This window comes from Mercenaria mercenaria, chromosome 19 (assembly GCF_021730395.1).
Source record: "Mercenaria mercenaria strain notata chromosome 19, MADL_Memer_1, whole genome shotgun sequence".
Taxonomy (NCBI): Eukaryota; Metazoa; Mollusca; class Bivalvia; order Venerida; family Veneridae; genus Mercenaria; species Mercenaria mercenaria.
The window spans coordinates 42,762,162-42,782,647 of NC_069379.1; the positions used below are offsets into that span (position 1 = coordinate 42,762,162).

At 35.7% G+C, this 20,486-nt stretch overlaps 1 protein-coding gene across 1 annotated transcript in view; it reads right to left on the reverse strand.

The window, feature by feature from the left end:
• LOC123542281 (talin-1-like) overlaps nt 1-20,486 on the reverse strand; it is a 162,709-nt gene that overhangs the window by 129,890 nt on the left and 12,333 nt on the right. The window contains exon 2 of the mRNA XM_053531326.1: nt 14,790-14,875. The gene's annotated coding sequence lies outside the window, so the exon portion shown is untranslated. The remainder of the gene's footprint in view (nt 1-14,789; nt 14,876-20,486) is intronic.

Here is a 20,486-nt window from a genome sequence, read left to right on the forward strand (position 1 = left end):
CTTGATTTTTAGGATTTCCATCTCTCAAGCCAACATCTTAATCAACCATAGAACCATGGTCTCAATTATTTGTGTTAAAGAAAAGCCATGAAGCTTGAAAATTTTAATGTTCTTTTATTTTTGACATTCTACTATTGTTTTTTTGTTTTCTGTTGGTTTCTTTTGGCTTTTTTTTTGTTGTTGTTTTTTTGTTGGGTTTAAGGTCATACCTACACAATCATAGGTGATATGGCTTCTTTCAATTACTTAATCACTGCCAGGAACCCAGGTAGAACCACCAGCTTTCCAGTGTCCTTAATATAATTGACTTCTAAAGCTGATTCTTCTTTCAACTATCAGTGTCCATTTTAGTAGTAAGATTAATTTTCAAAATGCATTATTAACTAGAGCTATCACTAAAGGTGATGAATGTACCCCCCACATGCACTGACACAGTACATTGCAATTTGACACACACAAGATTGCATAATTATGTGGAATGTATGTATATAGACTGTATGTATAGAGTATAGTAACAAAAAACAAAGTCCCATAACTATGCAGAATATTTATCTAAAAGAAAGTAACATGCACCATGTACACCTAGGGTTGGTACTGATCACTTGTGTGAAGTTTCATTAAATTGTGTGCAGGGTTCAGAAGATTGCATATGCAGTCTGTATGTACATAGTATGTTAACAAGAAACAAAGTACCATAACTCTGCAATTTTTGTTGTTGAAAGAACCTTACATGCCCCATGCACAACTACTGTTGTTACTGATCACTTGTGTGAAGTTTCATTAAATTGTGTCAAGGGGATGAGGAGAGATGGTGCGCGCAAGATTGTGTCTATGTATATAGTATAGTAACAAAAATCAAAGTCCCGTAACTCTGCAATTTTTTTTTTCTGAAAGAACATAAAATACCCCATGCACAATTACTGTTGTTACTGATCACTTGTGTGAAGTTTCATTAAATTGTCAAAGGGATGAGGAGAGATGGTGCGCACAAGATTGTGTCTATGTTTATAGTATAGTAACAAAAAACAAAATCCCGTAACTCTGCAACTTTTTTTCTGAAAGAACCTAACATGCCCCATGCATAACTACTGTTGTTACTGACCACTTATGTGAAGTTTCATTAAACTGTGTCAAGGGGATGAGGAGAGATGGTGCGCACAAGATTGTGTCTACAGACAGACAACCTGAAACGGTATACCCCCCAGGGCTCCGGAAATTTTGATAACTCAATCGGTCCGAAACGAAAATCCTGACATCGGCGCTACCCTACCCACCGCATTCCCAATATTACATGTTTTGTAAAACGTGGTAGGGTAAAGAAATAAGCATGTCATACATTAAAACTGACTTACCAGTCACCGCGCGTTACCATACAATGAAGACAGTTATTCAGTGTTATGTGTGATCGTTAATTTGTTTAAATTCCGATGTTTTTCCGAGATAATACGAGGCATTGACACCGTGTGCGTAACTAGTCTAAAAGCCAACGCACGTGACTTCGATACCGTATACACGGCAGATACTTTGTGATGTTTCCTCATTCTTTGATGGAATTCTATAAAATACAATGCGTCAAAGTGAGTTACACGACACATATTCTCTGCTAAACAGCCTCAGTATTTAAAGAATACTCTGCCGCAGACCGAATGTGTACGTTATTTGAACGCTGAGATCGAATTCCCCGCATGTATAGTACCAAAACGTCACGCGGGTTTGCCACGGATACTTCATTTCACTTACGTTGTACTTCAATAAGCAACTACATTTTATAAAGTTATATGTTCTCTTCTGATGTAAACAAAATTTCATTTTGAAACGTTTTTTAAAAGACCGATTTGATAAACAGTGCCACTCCGGTTTTCTTTATCATTCGTGGTTGCCCGTCCATTTTTTTCTTTTTTGTAAAGTCGGGTTGCAAAGACGATTTTCTGCATTTTTTTCAACTGGAGCCCCAACAAATGAATCATGTAATTTTTTCAAATCAAGTAATTATAAAAATTATTTTTATCGGTTTTCCGTGTGATGTCTCATTAAATCAAAGACCTATAATGTACAATTATAGCTCTTTGATTAAATGCAGCGACCATTTGTTTGTTACCGTGATCAAACATAGCCTTTTGAAATAAACCATCTGTCGGATTCTAAATAAAAGAAGTGGATCCCCGTCGAAATGATTTGGATCCAGTCAGAAACGTTAGGAAACCAGTCAAAAATGTTTAATACACCGCAGTCGGCTGTCTGCTACATTAAAGGATGTGCCGCGCGAGCACTGATTGCGTCACGCGCTAATTACGGACCGATTATCAAAGTGACAATCAGACCGATTGACACGTTTACTGATTATCTGAAGGTGCGACCAACAATTTCCTACTTGGCAGGTGATCGTGTATTGAGATATCAGACCGAAATTTATACTTTTCTCCATTTTCTCCATTTTTACGGGACCGATTTTTTTCGTTTTTTCACTTCACGAATCGGTCTGAAAAGTCAAAAATCGGTCCAAAACCGACAAACCGGCAAATTTCCGAAGCCCTGATACCCCCCCTTACAATTTTGTTGTTAGGGGGTACAAAAACAGTGGTCTAGTTGTATTTAAGATATTAGCCGTTGAACAAAGAGGTTGTCTGTTCACACAACTACGCCTTCTCATATGACACCAGTACCAGTTTTCCCAGGAAGCAGACTTGAGGCCCTTATTACACTCAAGCTAAAATAAATTTCTATAATCTAAAGGAAAGGTTTCCTTTCACTTGTTTCTAGACTGGCAAAGAAAGTGTAACCGTCAATATCAATAAATCTATGATATTACAGACAAGCTTTATAGAAACCCATAAAGAGAAGAGCGCCTTTCTGGCAGAAGCATGTTTACAAGTGCCATCAATTATAAATATACATAGACATTACTCAACATAAAATAATTTTGACAACATCTAGATGACTAAAAATGACTAAAACAGGCCTTTTTCCTCCCTGCACACCTCTGACTAAACCCTGTCTGATTTAGTATTATAAGATTCTACAAAGTAGGAACGAAAAATTTCAATTCCCAAAATACAGGACAATGGTCGCCTGTTAACACCATACTCTTGACATGATAACATGAAATGTCCCAACATAAAACAATAAACCATAGCCAAGCACTGTTGATGTATATACGATGGCTGACCACTGTTGTATAACTACCCAGACATGTAATATATGTCTGCCAGTGGTTGTCAACATTACCATGGCTCAACATCATTCAGATAAGACAAAGACTGTAACTGCTGCAACTAACCACTTTCGACACTAAATGTCTAGTTAATGTCCACTATGCCTAACCATAGTTTATCATAATGGGCCATGTCCATCAACAGCAGTTAAGAATTTTCAGGATCAATTTTTTTTTTGTTGGGTTTAACATCACATCGACATAAATATAGGTCATATGGCAACTTCTCATGATCAGCTCTCCATGATTGATGAAAACCCCAGGTGCCCCTCCCTGCATAATTTCATCACAAGCGACGGGCCCCAACTGGATAGAACCACCGACCTTCCAAAAGGCAGCTGGATAGAAAGAATTCAATGCCCCAAGCGAGGCTCGAGCCCCCACCTGTAAAGGGCGATTCAAAGTCAGTGGCCAAGGAAACCCCTTTCATGATCTATGGTTAATTTCTATGGGAAGTATGTACATTAACCATTATCATGCTGGACACGACTGATTCTGCTTTTGCGACCAGTGTAGCTCATGATCAGCCAGCACATCCATGCAGTCTGATCAAGATCTGCATTGTTCGCTATTCAGTCAGTATCTGTTTTGGTAAACACCCCTTTTAACAGTTAATGGTACTGTCCAAATTGGAAGATGTTCATTATAGAAATTTAGCAGGGTAAGGGTTAAATTAACGTGAACATAATCTTATAACAGGTCTGATAATTAAATGCGCATTTTGCTATAACTCTGTCAAGAAAAAAATGCTAGTAAAAGAGTTTAACATACCTAGTGCACATTTTCTCATGCTTCATCCAAGACCGATAGCAAAAACACTGTGTTTCCTATTCTACAATCTCCTATAACCCTCCTATCAGTACAACATCAGCTTTTCTATAATATGTTAAAATATCTACATCTAAATTCAAATAAATTTCCCCCATGTAAAAAGGTTACGTATCTTGATTTAAGAAAATTTAAGAAATTCTTATTTTTATACTTCTCATTTTAAAACATTAATTGCCAATATACAGTACCTTAAAAAAAAAATCTATCAAAATCTATTACTTAAGTCTTATTAAATCTTATAATCATAATGAACCAGTTTGAGAATGGCTCTATGTGACTGGTCAATTTCAAAACAAAGCTCCTGACAGCCAATCAGATGCTTAGGTTTTTAGACTGGATTACATAACCTTGTTTTATCATATTCTATCAATTTTAAACCAAAAGACATCACATAGAGACCAAATAAAAATGAAATTTGGCTTAGATCACATACTTGCCCGTAAAAGAAAATTCTTACTCCTGCATTTTATATCAATGTAATCCATGCTTGATTTAAGGAAATTAACAATCTGGGAAGCTGACAACAAAACTAGCAAAACTGTGGAAAAAAAACTGCCAACAACAAAATCGGAAACAGACATTAGTTGGACATACTCCAGCACCTATGCACACCCACAACAAAGCTATCAAAGATGTTTTTACAGAAATGATATAGGCTATAAATTGAGCTGTCAGATAATGATTTTTATAGAACAAATTCTTAGCTCAGTATGTTCTAAATTTATCTTCATATAAAATAACAATTCATCATTTAATGAATATATCAGTAATATTAACAAGAATAATGAAGAGAAAAAGCAATGTTACAGATCCTTTGATATTCACATCTCTATTTACGTAAAAAAAATACACAAAAAATAAACAGAGAAAAATATGCTTTAAAAGCCAAAGAACACCACCTTTAACGATCGCATATCCAGCACAGCCGAAGCCAAACATTATAACACTGACATATCCTATGCAGTTGTTATAAAATATCTGATGGTATATAGCAACCTGTTATAAACAACTCATGCCGCCCATTCATCAAACTATGATTGTTACCATGGTAACATATTCAAAATTCTGTCAAAATCAGATTCTGGTCTCCCGGCTGTATGTGGGATACATTTTTTAACGCTGATCTGGTCTAAAACTTGTATTAATTTTCTTATGAATTCCGTTATTTCATTCCATACTTGATACAATTTGTCAGTAACCAGATAATTCAATGTTCGGACTCTTTCTGCAGACTATCGGATTGTGGCGTCAAAAAGTCTCAACCGATACAATCAAATTTTCACCACTAGCAATTCCCTGCAAAAAGCTTAACATATTAATTCAAAGATTTTCCTTATCTGATAAAAATTAAATGTTTTAAGTTAGAAGATTTTTACAGCCACCAACCCCAAAGTGAAAATAGATTTTACTTGGACAACATGCATAATTAAATATCATTTCCTTTTAATTGCTTTTCCCCCAAAAATGATATAACTTCCACGTAAAGACGGACTTCTTTTATTCAAATTTTAATTCAGTGACAAGTAGCTCAGTGGTAGGAGTTCACCCCATTTTGTCAGGAAACACTGCCTTTTGGTTGAACGCCAATTCGACACAATTTAGGTCATAATTCTGGAGAACTTTCACAGCTTTTAATGGTGGATGACCCCAGGTGCCACTGCCAGCGTAATTTCAATTTTCATCACAGCACGCACCTAGGTAGAACCAGTGGCTGTCCCTCGCACCCGCCTCCCAAAGATGACTGCCCCTTACGAAGGACAAGGTTTCGATAACAAGCAAGTAAATGAAACTTAGCCACAACCACGCAGCCGTGGAGGTCCCTTTTAAACCACATAGAGCATGTCAAACACAACAGTTTTTCTAACAAGTTCCGAAATAATTATTCAGTAACATTATGAAACATAACTGCGAGAAAAAATTACTGGCAAAGCTGTAAAATCTAAATACATCCTGATGACTTCGATATACCTCACAAGACGGAGTCAATCATTCCCTTCATTAAAAGGAATTGTTCGACAGAGTATAATTACAAGGGTAACAAAGACCGTCTAATTAGCCGTCGAAATACTCTCCATTCCCGTTGTCTGCAATATGCAAATGAATGTATTGTTTGCAATGTAACTGAAGACGAATACCATTATGCAAATACCGTGAATGCACTTCTATTAGATAATGCAATACTGCTTTTGTCTTTTTTTTTGATTTGCAGAAACAAATCTCTGCCAAAAATGGACCATGATGAGTAGACTGTTATAATGCACAGCAAATTACTCTGAAAATATGATCTACCATGTCAGCAAACGTGGAACCAGGCTGAGAAAAATGAACTTGTCATTCACAAATTATCAAACAATACTTAAATTTATTGACAGGACATAACAAATGCATCATTGAAGGTCATTAAACACTTTCACTAAATTTTTGAAGCATAATTTCTATCAAAGAATAACACAATAAAAAAAAAAAATAAAAAAAAAAATAGAACCTGAAACTGAACTTCGTACTTTCAACATACTAAGATCTGTAATCCAAAAATTCCTTTTCAACAATTTTAAATCTGTGATACATTCACTTTTAAACGAAAGCAAAAAATCACATTAAAAAGTATGTTAAAACAAACACCATTTTAAATTCAAATATTCTTCAATACTACAAAATACTATAGAACAAAAAATGTTACCCATAATCCACTTCACACAGTCATGTCTAAAACATTTCCAAACTCAAAATTCCACCAATATCCTCATCATCATGTTTCCAAAAGGCAACTGTTGGGCCGGGCATATCAAATTCATAGTCCCTTGACATTTAACTGTTTCATGGCATTTTAGTTTCAAATGTCCCTAGCCAGAAAACACAAAGAATGCATATTTTTGGCAGTATCAATTAGCAGAAACCTAACAGCTCTTAATGATGGAATAATGACGGACAAACCGCCAGGATAAAATGTCAAACTGCAATTAAGGAATTTATATTAAATCTGGCATTTGAGAGCATTGCAAGTTGTCATTGGATATCCAACCATTTTTTCCTATCCAATGAAAATGTTCCAGCATTTATCTAGAAACTGGGTCTTGGAAAAGATTTAAATTTGACCTTTTTTGCTTAATTAAAGGTCATACATTTTTTTATTTGTGAAACTTCTAAGAATTTCTCTTATATATCTTTTTTTTTTTTACTTTTATCAGGATGTCACAAGATCTGTGTCCCATGGACACAGGTGCCCCTTTCCTGTCATTGTACATAGTTTCATGATTCTAGAGAAAGTACTTTTAACCCTTACCCTGCTAAATTTTTATAATGAACTTGTCCATCTTTCAATTTGGACAGTACCATTAACTGTTAAAAGGGATGCTTACCAAAAAGATACTGACTGCATAGCAAACAGTACAGATCATGATCAGACTGCATGGATGTGCAGGCTGATCATAATCTACACTGGTCACAAAGACAGAATCAATCATGTTCAGCATGATAAGGAACAAAAACTTAGTAAGTACTTTTTACACAAGGACCATAACCCTGGTCTGAATGAAATCTCACACAGATAGATAATTTTATTCATTTTTAACTAAGTCAAGGGCCATAACTCTGGTCTGGCTCTGTGAAACCCCAAATAAAACACCAGGTGCACAACTTCACACGTAGAATAATAATCCTGTGAGGTTTGATGACTGTGGGTCAAAAACTTTTTGAGATAAGCACAACAGAAAATTAGGACGGACATACAGACAGGGGCAACTCCCAAGTGTCCCTCCTGAAAATTTTGGGCGGCACAGAAAACAGAAAGTATACAAAATGTAATAAAATATTTTTGGAATCACAAGGCAGTCTGAAAACCAGCTAAATCCCCTGCAAGTGTTATAAATAGTGAAAGGGTAAACCTTTGAACATGAACTGTGACCTTGAACTTGAACTGACATGACTGACTCATGATTCTACCACATATCTTGATGAGGTGATCATTTGACCAAAGTTTCATGAAAATCCTTCAAGGGTTTTAGGAGATACAGAGCTCAAACCTTTGACCTCGAGTTGTGACCTTGACTTTGCATTGACATAGCTGAATCATGACTTCTTGATTAGGTGATCATTTGACCCAAAGTTTAATGATAATCCTTCAAGGGGTTTAAGAGATATGGAGCGGACAGGAAAGTGTTACGGACGGACTGAGACCATTTCTATAACCACTCACGGCGGGGCATTAATGAGCTGCAAGCCACAACTTCAAATTTGGTGATTGTAAATTTGAATGACGAAGTAGACAATATGTTCCAAATGCCAAAAAGGGGCAGCAACTCCGTTAAAAGATGCTCTTGTTTCGGTCTGAAAAAGGTTATTAGACACGAGTACTGAAGCTTTTCTAATGTAATATAGTGTTCTCACTATTGCAGTACTAGGGATACAGTATTCTATTGCAAACTATTTGTGTATTTCTGCATATCCTGTAGCACTATATAATTATACTGATCCTGCAGTATTGCAAAAACTGATATAGTGGTCTCCTATTGCAATACTACTGATATTGCATTACTCTATTGCGATATATTTGAGACTGTGGTATTCTGTAACGATACTACTAACACTGCTGTATTCTACTTTGTTACTATTGATACTGCAGTATTAATTCTACTACAATACTATTCATATTGCAGAATTCTATTGCGACACTTCCAATAATGCAAAGCTCTACTACTGCGAGAATCAGAAATTTTCGTGGGGGACAAAATTTCCTATGTTTTGTGGTTGAGTCAATCCACGAAACTAAAATCCTAACAAACGAGCAAAATTCCTGTTTGTTTTATCCTCAAAATGTGAAATCCACAAATTCATATCCCCACGAATTAATGATTCTGACCAAAACCATGAAATCTCATGCCCGCAATTTAACTGATTCTACAGAATATATTTTTAATGCACAAAAATAATCAATTTTTATATATATCTATTTATCACACAGATTATTACCTGATTCTTCAGAACATATTTTTAAAGCACAAAAATAATCAATTTTTATATATATCTGTTTAACACACAGATTATTACCTTTGGTGATTTAAATTCACTTTGCATAGGGTATCCAAATCGATGAATTTTTCAAAATCATACAAATATTCACAACGTTACATTTCCAGAAGTTTAATTAATTTCAAAACACATTCACCACAAAAATATTGCATAACTACGATACTTTATGTAGGTATTTTTTAAATTAAAACCTCAATGAAACAAAAACGAAGGTTATTTTTCTATATTTTAAACCATAATCATTCCAACACTAAACATCACTTTATCATTATTTTACACAATGTATATAATAACTTTCTCACAGTATTCTTATTTCAGCTTCATGAACAAAAAAAAACAAACAACGTAAAACCAAAACACTACCTAAATTGGATAAAACACTTTTTTTTTCTTACCAAATCGAGAAGTCTTCCTGTACCATGAGTCGCCCATCGTTAGCGTGTATAATGTATATCTATCCATTTATAGTATTTATTTCCTTCCTGGGAAAATTACTACAAATGTTTCGCATTCCAACAGTTAAACAACTCTTTTTTTTAACAGCATGTCACTTGTTTAATTTTTTTTCTATATAAATCCTTAAATTAGTTTTTTTTTTTTTTCTCAGAAAAGACACTTAAAAGTTCATTCCTTTTGAGAGTCAATTGAAGAAATGATCTTTAATGGGCACTATTTTTCTACATTTTTCTACTGGCTTACAGACACTCTTGTCACAAGACAGTGACCAGTACTTGAAAGCACACATGAAAGTGATGTTCATTTGAACTTTGACATCAGATTCTATAATGGCCAATTTGAAATAATCTCTAGGTTACTGGACTTTTTTATATATATATATATATCAAAAAATTTGGGAAAGACTGACTGCTATTTTTTTCAGTCCCAACAGCAATTCAAAAATATGCAAATATCAGGCAGTACGGTACATGAAATCAAAGAATATCAGATAAAACATCAAATATTTAAATATTTATTTAGTAAACTGACGAAAACCTAGACAATCAATAGCAATTTTAGCTATAAATGAGTGCATTAAAAACGAGACTTTCAACATTAAAATCTTGTGACCACTTTAAGCTACTTAACAATAAAGTATAAATTCCAAATAACAATTACAAGTGTTTCAACAGCCTAGAAAACTGATATTGCATCAAATTTTATTTAGGCCACGCAGAGTTTATTTCATCTTTTTCATGACAATAAATGAAAGATGAAGAACCATCTCTAGATTATTATACATGAGCCTTCTACAAAATATCAATTCCTTTTAAAAACCTCGCAATGACGGCTATTTATATATATTATCTTAAAAACTTTATCTCTTTTTTTTCCCCCAAGCTATCCAAAACTACAAGCATCGTATTCTTTTAATATCATAAAAAGCATCCCAAATTCATCAAAAATTCAGCATCGTCCCAACGAAATCCTTCCACAGACGTTTTTACCATAATCTCCCTTCCATTTTCAAGCAAATGTCAAATATATTCATTACCAAATGTCAGTTGACTTCAAAGTTCATTCCTTATACATTATGCATACCATTTTGCAAAGAGGGAAATCACTAGCCTTTAAGGTTCAAATTATTCATAGAAACATATCTGCATATCTCTGGCCACCGAGGGGAAAAAAAAAAGATACTCATAGAGAAACAGAGAAAAAAAAAGGTTGATGTACAAAATAGGCAGAATTGCTGTACCAACTTTATTGATTCAGAGTGCTCTTCTCTAAAGCTAACTTAGTGCTCCTGTATTTTTTTGAAACTTTTTTCCAAATCTGAAGTCTAAATACAGACTTAATTATCCTAGATACATTCTTGCCTGTAAATGACAGCCCTAGAAAATTCTTTTGTAGTGTTTTAAATTTATGCTTCCTGTCATATAAGAATTCTTGTCTTACAATATATTATTTAACCTAATCCTAAAATATAAAGTAACTTCTTGTTTTCTCCATTAATAGAAGTGGAAAAATTAAGATGTTGATATGCATCAATGGCTTGCTCCCGGGCTTGTTCCAGTATCGATGGTTCAAGTACCCAGGCTTGCTCCAAGCATTCGATGGTTCAAGACCAGGCTTGTTCCAGCATCAATGGCTCAAGCTCCCGCTGTCTCAAGCATAAATGTTCAAGAACCAGGCTTTGCCCCAGCGTAATGGTTCAAGAACCCAGGCTTGTCCAGCCACAATGGTCAAGCTCCCGGGCTTGCTCAAGCATCAATGGTTCAAGTACCCAGGCTTGCTCCAGCATCGATGGTTCAAGAACCCACGCTTGCTCCAGCATCGATAGTTCAAGAACCCAGGCTTGCTCCAGCATCGATGGTTCAAGAACCCACGCTTGCTCCAGCATCGATGGTTCAAGTACCCAGGCTGGCTCCTGCATCGATAGTTCAAGAACCCCGCTTGTTCCAGCTCCAATGGCGTAGCTTAAGTACCCAGACTGGCTCCAGCAAGAATGGCTAAAGCACCCAGGCTTGCACTAGCACCAATGATTCAAGCACTCGAGCTTGCTCCAGCATCAATGACTCAAGCACCCAGGCTTGCACTAGCATCAATGGTTTCAAAATGGCTTTGTCCAGCATCGATGGACTCAAGAACCCAGCTTGCACTAGCGTCAAATGCTCAAAATGGCTTTGTCCAGCATCGATGGACTCAAGCACCCAGGCTTGCACATAGTCCAAAGGCTCAAAATTGGCTTTGTCCAGCATCGATGACTAGCACCAGGCTTGCTTAGCACATAAAGCCAAAATTGGCTTTGTCCGCATCGATGACTCAAGCACCCAGGCTTGCACTAGCATCAAATGGCTCAAAATTGGGCTTTGTCCAGCATCGATGACTCAAGCACCTGGGCTCGCTCCAGCATCCATGACTCGAGCACCTTAGTTCTTTCTAGTATTTCAAATAAACCCAGCCTTTTTTCCTGATATTTTATATATTTGAATCGCTCCAGCATACTGCTTGTCCCCTTGTGACCTTGACCTATCAGTATTTTTTCTATACCTAGTAATTTCATGCAACACATAAGTAAATGATGGTGACTCAGAAAATCCAACAAACCAATCTGGACTAAAGTTACAAAACTGAGTTTGGCGACCAGTCTAATTACTGCAGCATCTGATTGGTTAATTCTCAGCTCCATTTTGAAATTAACCAATCACAAGATGTCTGCATTAACAGACTGGTCTCCAAACTTAGACCAATAACTAAAATTCATCTATACACTCTTAAAATTAGATACATATTGAAAAAGAATGTACATAAGTTTTCACTGATGCAGTACCTTTTTTTTCCCCAGAAATACAGCAATTCGTACACATTGGATCATTTAATATAAAAGATTTTGAAATTGAACCAGTGACTGAGCTCCCAGTCAACTTTGTTACATTTACATCTGAACACTGGAACAAGTCTAGATAGAGTAAAAGCATTAAAATGATATTCATGTAAAACCTTCCCTTGATGATAAAATCAATGTTCTCTCCCATTTATTCCATCAGGAATAGAATATCCTATTGCTCATTTGCATAAAAACAAAAACCAATTAGGAAGAAAACTACCATTTGAAATCTTGAGCCATCTTCTGTCATCAATCCACTGATCCCAATAAGCCATCATCCAATCATATTCATCAATATTGATCATGTGATTTTCATCTATGTCAGACACAACCAATCAACACAGTTGTTACATATTCAAACAAGTACCATAATCACTTTAAGATCCAAGTCAAACACACAATGTCAATATTGGGATGCCGATTTCTCCCTAAATTTATGGAACACTCCAGAAAAAAGGCTACTTAATTCAATCCTGGAATCTCCACCAGTGAATACAATAGAGCGTGATACAAAAAACTGTTACTAAGCATACATCTTGTCCTGTTATATCTACAAACACAACTGAGAGTTACATTGACAGCGAACAGTAGAAGTTTCATTGGAAAAACTCTATAAAAATGCTGAAAATAGTCTGTAAAATATTCTGTAAGGCACTTAGTTGTATAGCTAAAACAAAATAAATACAGGGTAGCTCATTTCATTTGTTCCAGTTAAAAGGGAAAGGCAATATTTTTCTATGTTAAATCTGTGTGCTAGGTTGGCTTAACCTTTACTCTGCTAAATTTCTAAAATGGACTGGTCCAATATTCAGTCTTACAATTCAAAAGGGTGTTCACTTAAAATTATGGACTGAGTAGCGACATGATCAGCCTGCATGGATGTGCAGGCTGATCTTGGTCTGCACTGGTTGCAAAGGCAAAATCATTTGCTACCAGCAGGCTAAAGGTTACAATATTTCAGACACAGAAAAAATTTTCAAAATTGACTTCTACAAATTTAATTGAATTTCTTAATTCTTGGAATTTTCAAACTGGAACAAATTTTCATGCTTTTACACATTAACTGCAAGCAACTAGAGAAATTATATGAGCCGCACCATGGCACGGCTCATTAATTATATTTATTTTGCTTACTATAAATAATTTGTCACTTTGTCATTGAAGACATAAATGCTAAAAAGGCTGCCATCAATTTGAGCCTTTTTCAAATTTATCAGTGATCCAATTCAATAAATTTTTTAGTGTTTCAAATAGCTGGACAAAAGTTTTCAAATAAAAAGCAACTTATGGACAAGCAATTTTTTCCCACTAAAAAGGACTCAAATATAAAAGAATTAATTAATTAACTAGAAATAACTTGTGACCATTTACATTTATACCAGACACATTAATCAAAGCTACACATACAGTTACATACAATACTATTTACCTTACCATTCAAAAAACTGTCCCATCAAATACCAATATTATGTCAGCAACGAAAAAAAAAATCATACTAATGGAACATAAAATATGAACCCGACTGTAATAAAAAAGGAACTTCCTATTTGACCACTTGTAGCATTATGGGAGAGAGCAGAGTGTCAATTAATTAAAAATATCCCATCAATCAAAAACTTTTGTTACAGGAGGAACAGGAAATGAGAACTTGCAAACAATGACTTTCTACGGAATAATGAAATCTATTGTACACTTGTATACATGTACTAGACACGGAGGAGTTACAATGGATAATCATTTCTCACAAGGGCCACTTGGCCAAAGTTACAAGACATTTTGTTCATTATACATGATCATTTCTAATGGTTTTGTCAGTTTCAGATACTAGTATTGATATTCTTACAAGCCCGAATTCTACCATCCCAAGATTACTTTTACTGATTTTTTTGACATTTCGGGCTACTGGTAAATTAGAGATCACTAGCATTCCTGAACAGAGACTCTAGGCCTCTCCGTACATCTCTCCATATATAATATTTAGGCCTCTCTCCATACCTCTAGGTCTCTCAATATCTCTAGGTCTCTCCATACCTCTAGGTCTCTCCATACCTCTAGGTCTCTCAATATCTCTAGGTCTCTCCATACCTCTAGGTCTCTCCATACCTCTAGGTCTCTCAATATCTCTAGGTCTCTCCATACCTCTAGGTCTCTCCATACCTCTAGGTCTCTCAATATCTCTAGATCTCTACTAACCTCTAAGCCTCTCCATAGGCACTACATCTCTCCATGTCACTAAGCTTTTACTCCATGCCTCCAGGTCTCTCCAAACACCTCCAAACTCTGAGCAAAAAGTTTGTCCAGCATGTCTTTCCATACTTCTAAGCAAACAAACTTTGTCAGAATTGTCTTTCCATACATCTGATGCAAAAATGGAGTAAAAACTTCACTTACCACTGACAGTAATACTTTAGAATTGTTCACAGATGTGTCTTCTAGTGCTGACTTTTATTCACATGATTCTTCGAAAGTTAGTCAGTCTGAAAGGAAAGAGAACAAAATATAAACCTTTGCTCATTTAAAAAGGTCACATAAATTCATGGAAACTTGCAGTTCGAAAAATTAAAAATACACAGTCATGTTAACCCTTGTATAGAATATATCTCCTATTAATGGGTCTATAGACAGAAATGGGATTAATATGAATATCTTGCAAAAGTCTTATAAGTTCGATAAGTTTGTACCACTGGTCACTGTCAGAGTACTCACCTTTTAGGGATTTATGAAAGAAATTATTTTTTTGCCTAAAATGTGTGGGTTGGTCCCTTTATTGGGTCTATATACACAAATGTTTTTTTTTGTTTTTGTTGTTGTTTTTTTGGTACTCTTTAATGTTACTAAATACGTATATGTTTTATAGCCATTTTGTAGGAACAATCAGGAATGGTCAGAGCCTAGACTAGCCACTAGACTGATAATAACTATATTTCTATATTTTTTCCTTTTTTGACAAATTCAATTTCATAGAGACAAAAGCCAGTCTATTTTAGAGACTTTCACACAGGACTGATGTTGAAATTATCATGATATTGGACATAGGATATAGACTGGCTCAGTTCATTACATTCAATCATAAAAATGTAAAAAGATATATCACAGTCTAGGAGCTAGTCTAGTCAGAGCCTTACTAGTTATTACTGCTTGTGGATTTTTTTCAATCAATTCCGCTGATCAAAATATCTCGGTTGGCAAAGAACAAAACCAATTAGAATAATGTCCAGTAAATACAAGAACACATTCATTAACTCAGGGCATAAGCCTCTATCAAAATCTGTCCATTTCTACTGTGTGTGACTAGTATTTTCCCATACCAAATTCCAAGAAACAATGTTTTCACCAAGGAGTAAAAGAATAAATTTCCCATCATACTAAAGAAATGGTGATTGGGGTTTATATTTTACAACTAGACATGTTTGCATTCTTGACATTTCGACTGTCCAAGATAATCAAGCAAAATCTATGGCAGTAATAATTTCAGACTTGGACAGACAGCACGCTAGTTTCCTAGTTTCGTTTGTTTTGGACTTAGCACTATTTTTCAACAATATTTCAGCTATGTAGTGTTACTTAGACAGTTAACCTGACCAAAGTTCCTGGATTCTGTACCAGTACTAACCTGTTCTCCAGAAGTAACTGCCAACTTCTCCACATGAATCGGAGGTGGAGGACAAAATAACATCTGTCTTTTTTATTAATTGTTAAGAACATACCTTTAGTCCTGGTTTCTAACCCTCAAGCCTTTTGAGTAGATACATGTCTATACTCTCCCTACTTATTTAACCCTTATTTTTCAGGTGTTTGCGATAACTGCACATACCACTGTTTTTATCCATACTGTCCCTACTTACTACTCAGCACGTCTCTTACATACTGCACATATAATGTAATTATGCGATGCATTTTTCAGTATGTCTCTAATTAGTGCAATAAACAGGTTTAAAGGTGTTTTACATGTAGCAAACGCAGCCGCACAGGGCGCAAAATTCATCCTCTACTAGTTTACTTCAAACAAATTTCTACTATGCATTTCTGATGCACAGATCTCTTTTTATCATAAATCATTGCATCTGACATGCAATTTTCAATGCACAGGTAAAGTTTTTCACTTCTTCAATGACTGAAGGTGCAAGATACATAACTTCTCTCTACTGGTATCTTTTACTACCTAGGTTTTAAGTTGTATTTTTGAGATCTGAATGCTGAATGTATTAAAACCCTTACCCTGCTAAATTTCTATAATGAACTTGTCCATCTTTCAATTTGGACAGCACCATTAACTCTTTAAAGGGGTGATTGCCAAAAGGATACTGAATGAATGACAAACAGTGCAGATCATGATCAGACTGCATGGATGTATTTGTAAACTTTGACTGTTGAATGTATTAAAACTCTTACCCTGCTAAATTTCTATAATGAACTTGTCCATCTTTCAATTTGGACAGCACCATTTACTCTTTAAAGGGGTGATTACCAAAGATATACTGACTGAATGGCGAACAGTGCAGATCTTGATCAGACTGCACGGATCTGCAGGCTGATCATGATCAACACTGGTCGCAAAGGCTGAATCAATCTGTCTAGCATGAAAAGTGTTAAGTATTTTTGAGATCTGAAGATCTGAATGTTGAATGTATTAAACTGGCCACTTGCTGTGTTAAGAATGTTATATGGTATCTTAGCAAGATAGAGATAGTAAAAAAAAACATTCCACTCCGTAAAATGATACTATACAATCATTCACTTAATCTTAATCATTTGAACTATCACATTTACAATGAAAATTTGGATGAATTTGCTTAAAAACTCTATCAAACAGACATTCTGCAATGCAAGTTTCATACAGTCAAATTTGTGTAAAGCAGCCAGCCAAAGGAACAACACAAAGTTGCTTCTTGAAGCAGGTGGTTGCAGAAGAAATTTTTTTGTCGAGTTTAACCTCACACCGACACAATATTATATAGGTCCAGGTTTTTTTTTCTTTATCAGGCGGGGAAGGGGCCCAGGCCTGTGATTTGGGGAAAAAATAGCTCGCTAATAGCCAGATGGATGACTTTCTCGAATCTCAAATTGTCACAGTCCAGTTTCAAACCCACATTGATGAGGGTCAAGTAATTTGAAGTCAGTGACCTTATAACCGCTCAGCCGTGGAGGACCTGGCTGCACAAGACAAGTTGAATTAGAATAAACTGCTTGTACAGGAATAAAGCTGACTGACTGCTTAAGGCAAGTAACTGCTTGGTACAGGTGACCATTAAGGCTGGTTCAACTGTATTTATCCAGTTGAAATTACAATAATCTAGTCATATAATATACTTGTGTTTTTGTAATAGGCAATGGCTAAAGGTTTCAAGCTCCCAACTCCATTATGTTTGTTTGTTTTGGGTATAACGCCATTTTTCAATTAGTATTTCAGTCATGTAACAGTGGGCAGTTAACCTAACCAGTGTTCCTGGATTCTGTACCAGTACAAACCTGTTCTCCGCAAGTAACTACCAACTTCCCCACATGAAGCAGAGGTGGAGGACAAATGATTTCAGACACAATGTCTTTTATCAAATCGTCATGGAGAACACATGCCCCGCCCAGGGATCAAACTCACCACCCCGCGATCCATAGACCAACGCTCTCCCTACTGAGCTAAGCGGGCGGGCCCCAAATATGTATAAAAAAGTTAACAGATCTTTTAATCACCACAAAGTTGAAAACACATTTTGTGACTTTTTGTTTCTAGTAAATTCAACAACCATTACAAAACCATATGTCTTAAATGGAAAGAGGCACATCTGTGTGAAAATTAATTGCAGTCTGTGCCCTAACAACAATGACAGATCAAAATGAAAATTTAGCATTCTGAAACCTAATGTTGATAAATATCAGCTCAGGTTTGAAATGTCACAGGCAACTCGAATTCTAAGCCATCTCTTACATTTAAGTTCCAAAACTGGATCAAAATAAGAAAAGTATACGGAAATGCCTCTTTTTACAAGATGGAAGAAACCCAAAATAGATCCAGACAGTCTGATAAAATTAAGGCGACAAGTGAAATATTACAGCTCAAAAGTTATCGTATTCCATTAATAAACGACGTCTATCATAGACAAATTATCATGGAATATATACAAAACAAATTAATTCTCTGAAAATTACACAACCGCTTTTTGATAGCGTTCCAGATTCCCTTTTAAAGGAAAACCATCATTTTCAATAGCGAGAACCTTGGGAACGGATCAATTCGCTCAATCCGTCTTGGACGCTGTAACTTACCATCGGCTAATAACATGCATAAGACAGTCAGGCGCTACCTCTCTCTAAGAATAGTTAAATCGTCCCAGTAGGCTCTTGCGGATTCTTTCAATTTTGTAGTCAAGTTTAAGCCATTAAATAGCTATTGATCCACAAGGGGAAATTTTATTTAAGCTTGTAGAATATATGAGCCGTGCCATGAGAAAATCAACATAGTGGCTTTGCGACCAGCATTGATCCAGACCAGCCTGTGCATCCGCGCAGTCTGGTCAGGATCCATGCTGTTCGCTAACAGTTTCTGCAATTCCAATAGATTATAAAAGCGAACAGCATGGAGTCTGACCAGACTGCGCGGATGCGCAGGCTGGTCTGGATCCATGCTGGTCGCAAACCCACTATGTTGGTTTTCTCATGGCGCGGCTCATATAATTATATCATCAATAGCACTTAAATTTTGTGACCCCTACGGGGTCATGCAAGAAAACATGTCTAGTAACAGTAACAGTAACAATGTTATGTGTATATACGCTTTTGTTTGGTTTGGCCGAGTTGAAAAGTGTCTGTACCAGTCGTTGCATTTCAACAGTGAATGTATCGAGAACAATTATTGTTTGTTTTGAATGAATATAATTATGGAATACATCTCACTGAAAAATGAGACTATTTTCTCACTTCCAGGTGACATTATAGTCCATATTCATAAAAAATAAAAAAGTCAATTAATTTTACAAACGGGGGTATTCTAGATTAAAATTTCTGTTCAATTGCTGTTCACATGATTAAGGAAGCTTAATTTTTTGAAGTTTGAGAAAATCACTTATACAGCATTACGTCATTATCACACAAAATAACAGACGTTTTGCATTTTTGTATCTGACAAAATGTGCTGAATCAATTACTTGTATTGAGGGGAATTTGAAAACAATCGCAGCTCTTATAGTAGTCGCAACATGACCACAATGGATGACCTTAGGCTGATTATTCATATCGAATATTTCATTATAGAAATCAAGGGTGCTTAGGGTAGCCGTGTATAGGGCTGGGTACCGCCTTGAAAAAAATACCGTGGTATACCATGGTTTTTACCTAATTACCGCGGTATATACCACGGTATACCACCATATTTATCGTAAGACATACAGCTATGGTAGTGGTCATAAAAATATTGAAAAACTCTCAGAAATACTTAATTTATTATGAGCAACAACGAAGACTAGTTACTTGACTAGAATTAAAGAAAAAGATACACTGGAATATTAACTTGACTAATGACTAGTTAGATTAATGACCCTTAGTAATTTTTACCAGCGTGTATTCGTTGGAAGACGCCATATTGTCTCTGGGGAAGCACTGTGTCACATGTATATAGGTCGCGCTTGTTTGAAGTTCGATTCGTGCACCCGTTTGATAAACCAGATAAACCAGTAACGTTTATGAAGGCTTCGTCAGATCGTTTTCAAACAAAAAATAATAAATTTCGACTCAACATTTTCCATACTATTTATTTCTTTTTTAATACGTGCAAATACATACTGGGATATTTTAAACTATCATCATTTAAACAAGAAGTCGGGACTCGCCCATTTTACCAGACTCAAAGTAAAAACAAGTGCGACCATGACGTCATCCATCTATACGGAATAATCTGGAGGTTTTCGAAGGTTTTGATTGGGGATCACGCGGGCGATCATACATGTTCAATTGCACCATTGGGTGGTTATTTTTGGAAACTAATAATAGTAGCATGGGAATTCCAGAGATATAAATCAGAAAATCATGCATGGTGTCAATTGCTGTTACGGAAGGCTACATAGACAATGTAAATTAAAAATAAACAGAAGTAGGGAA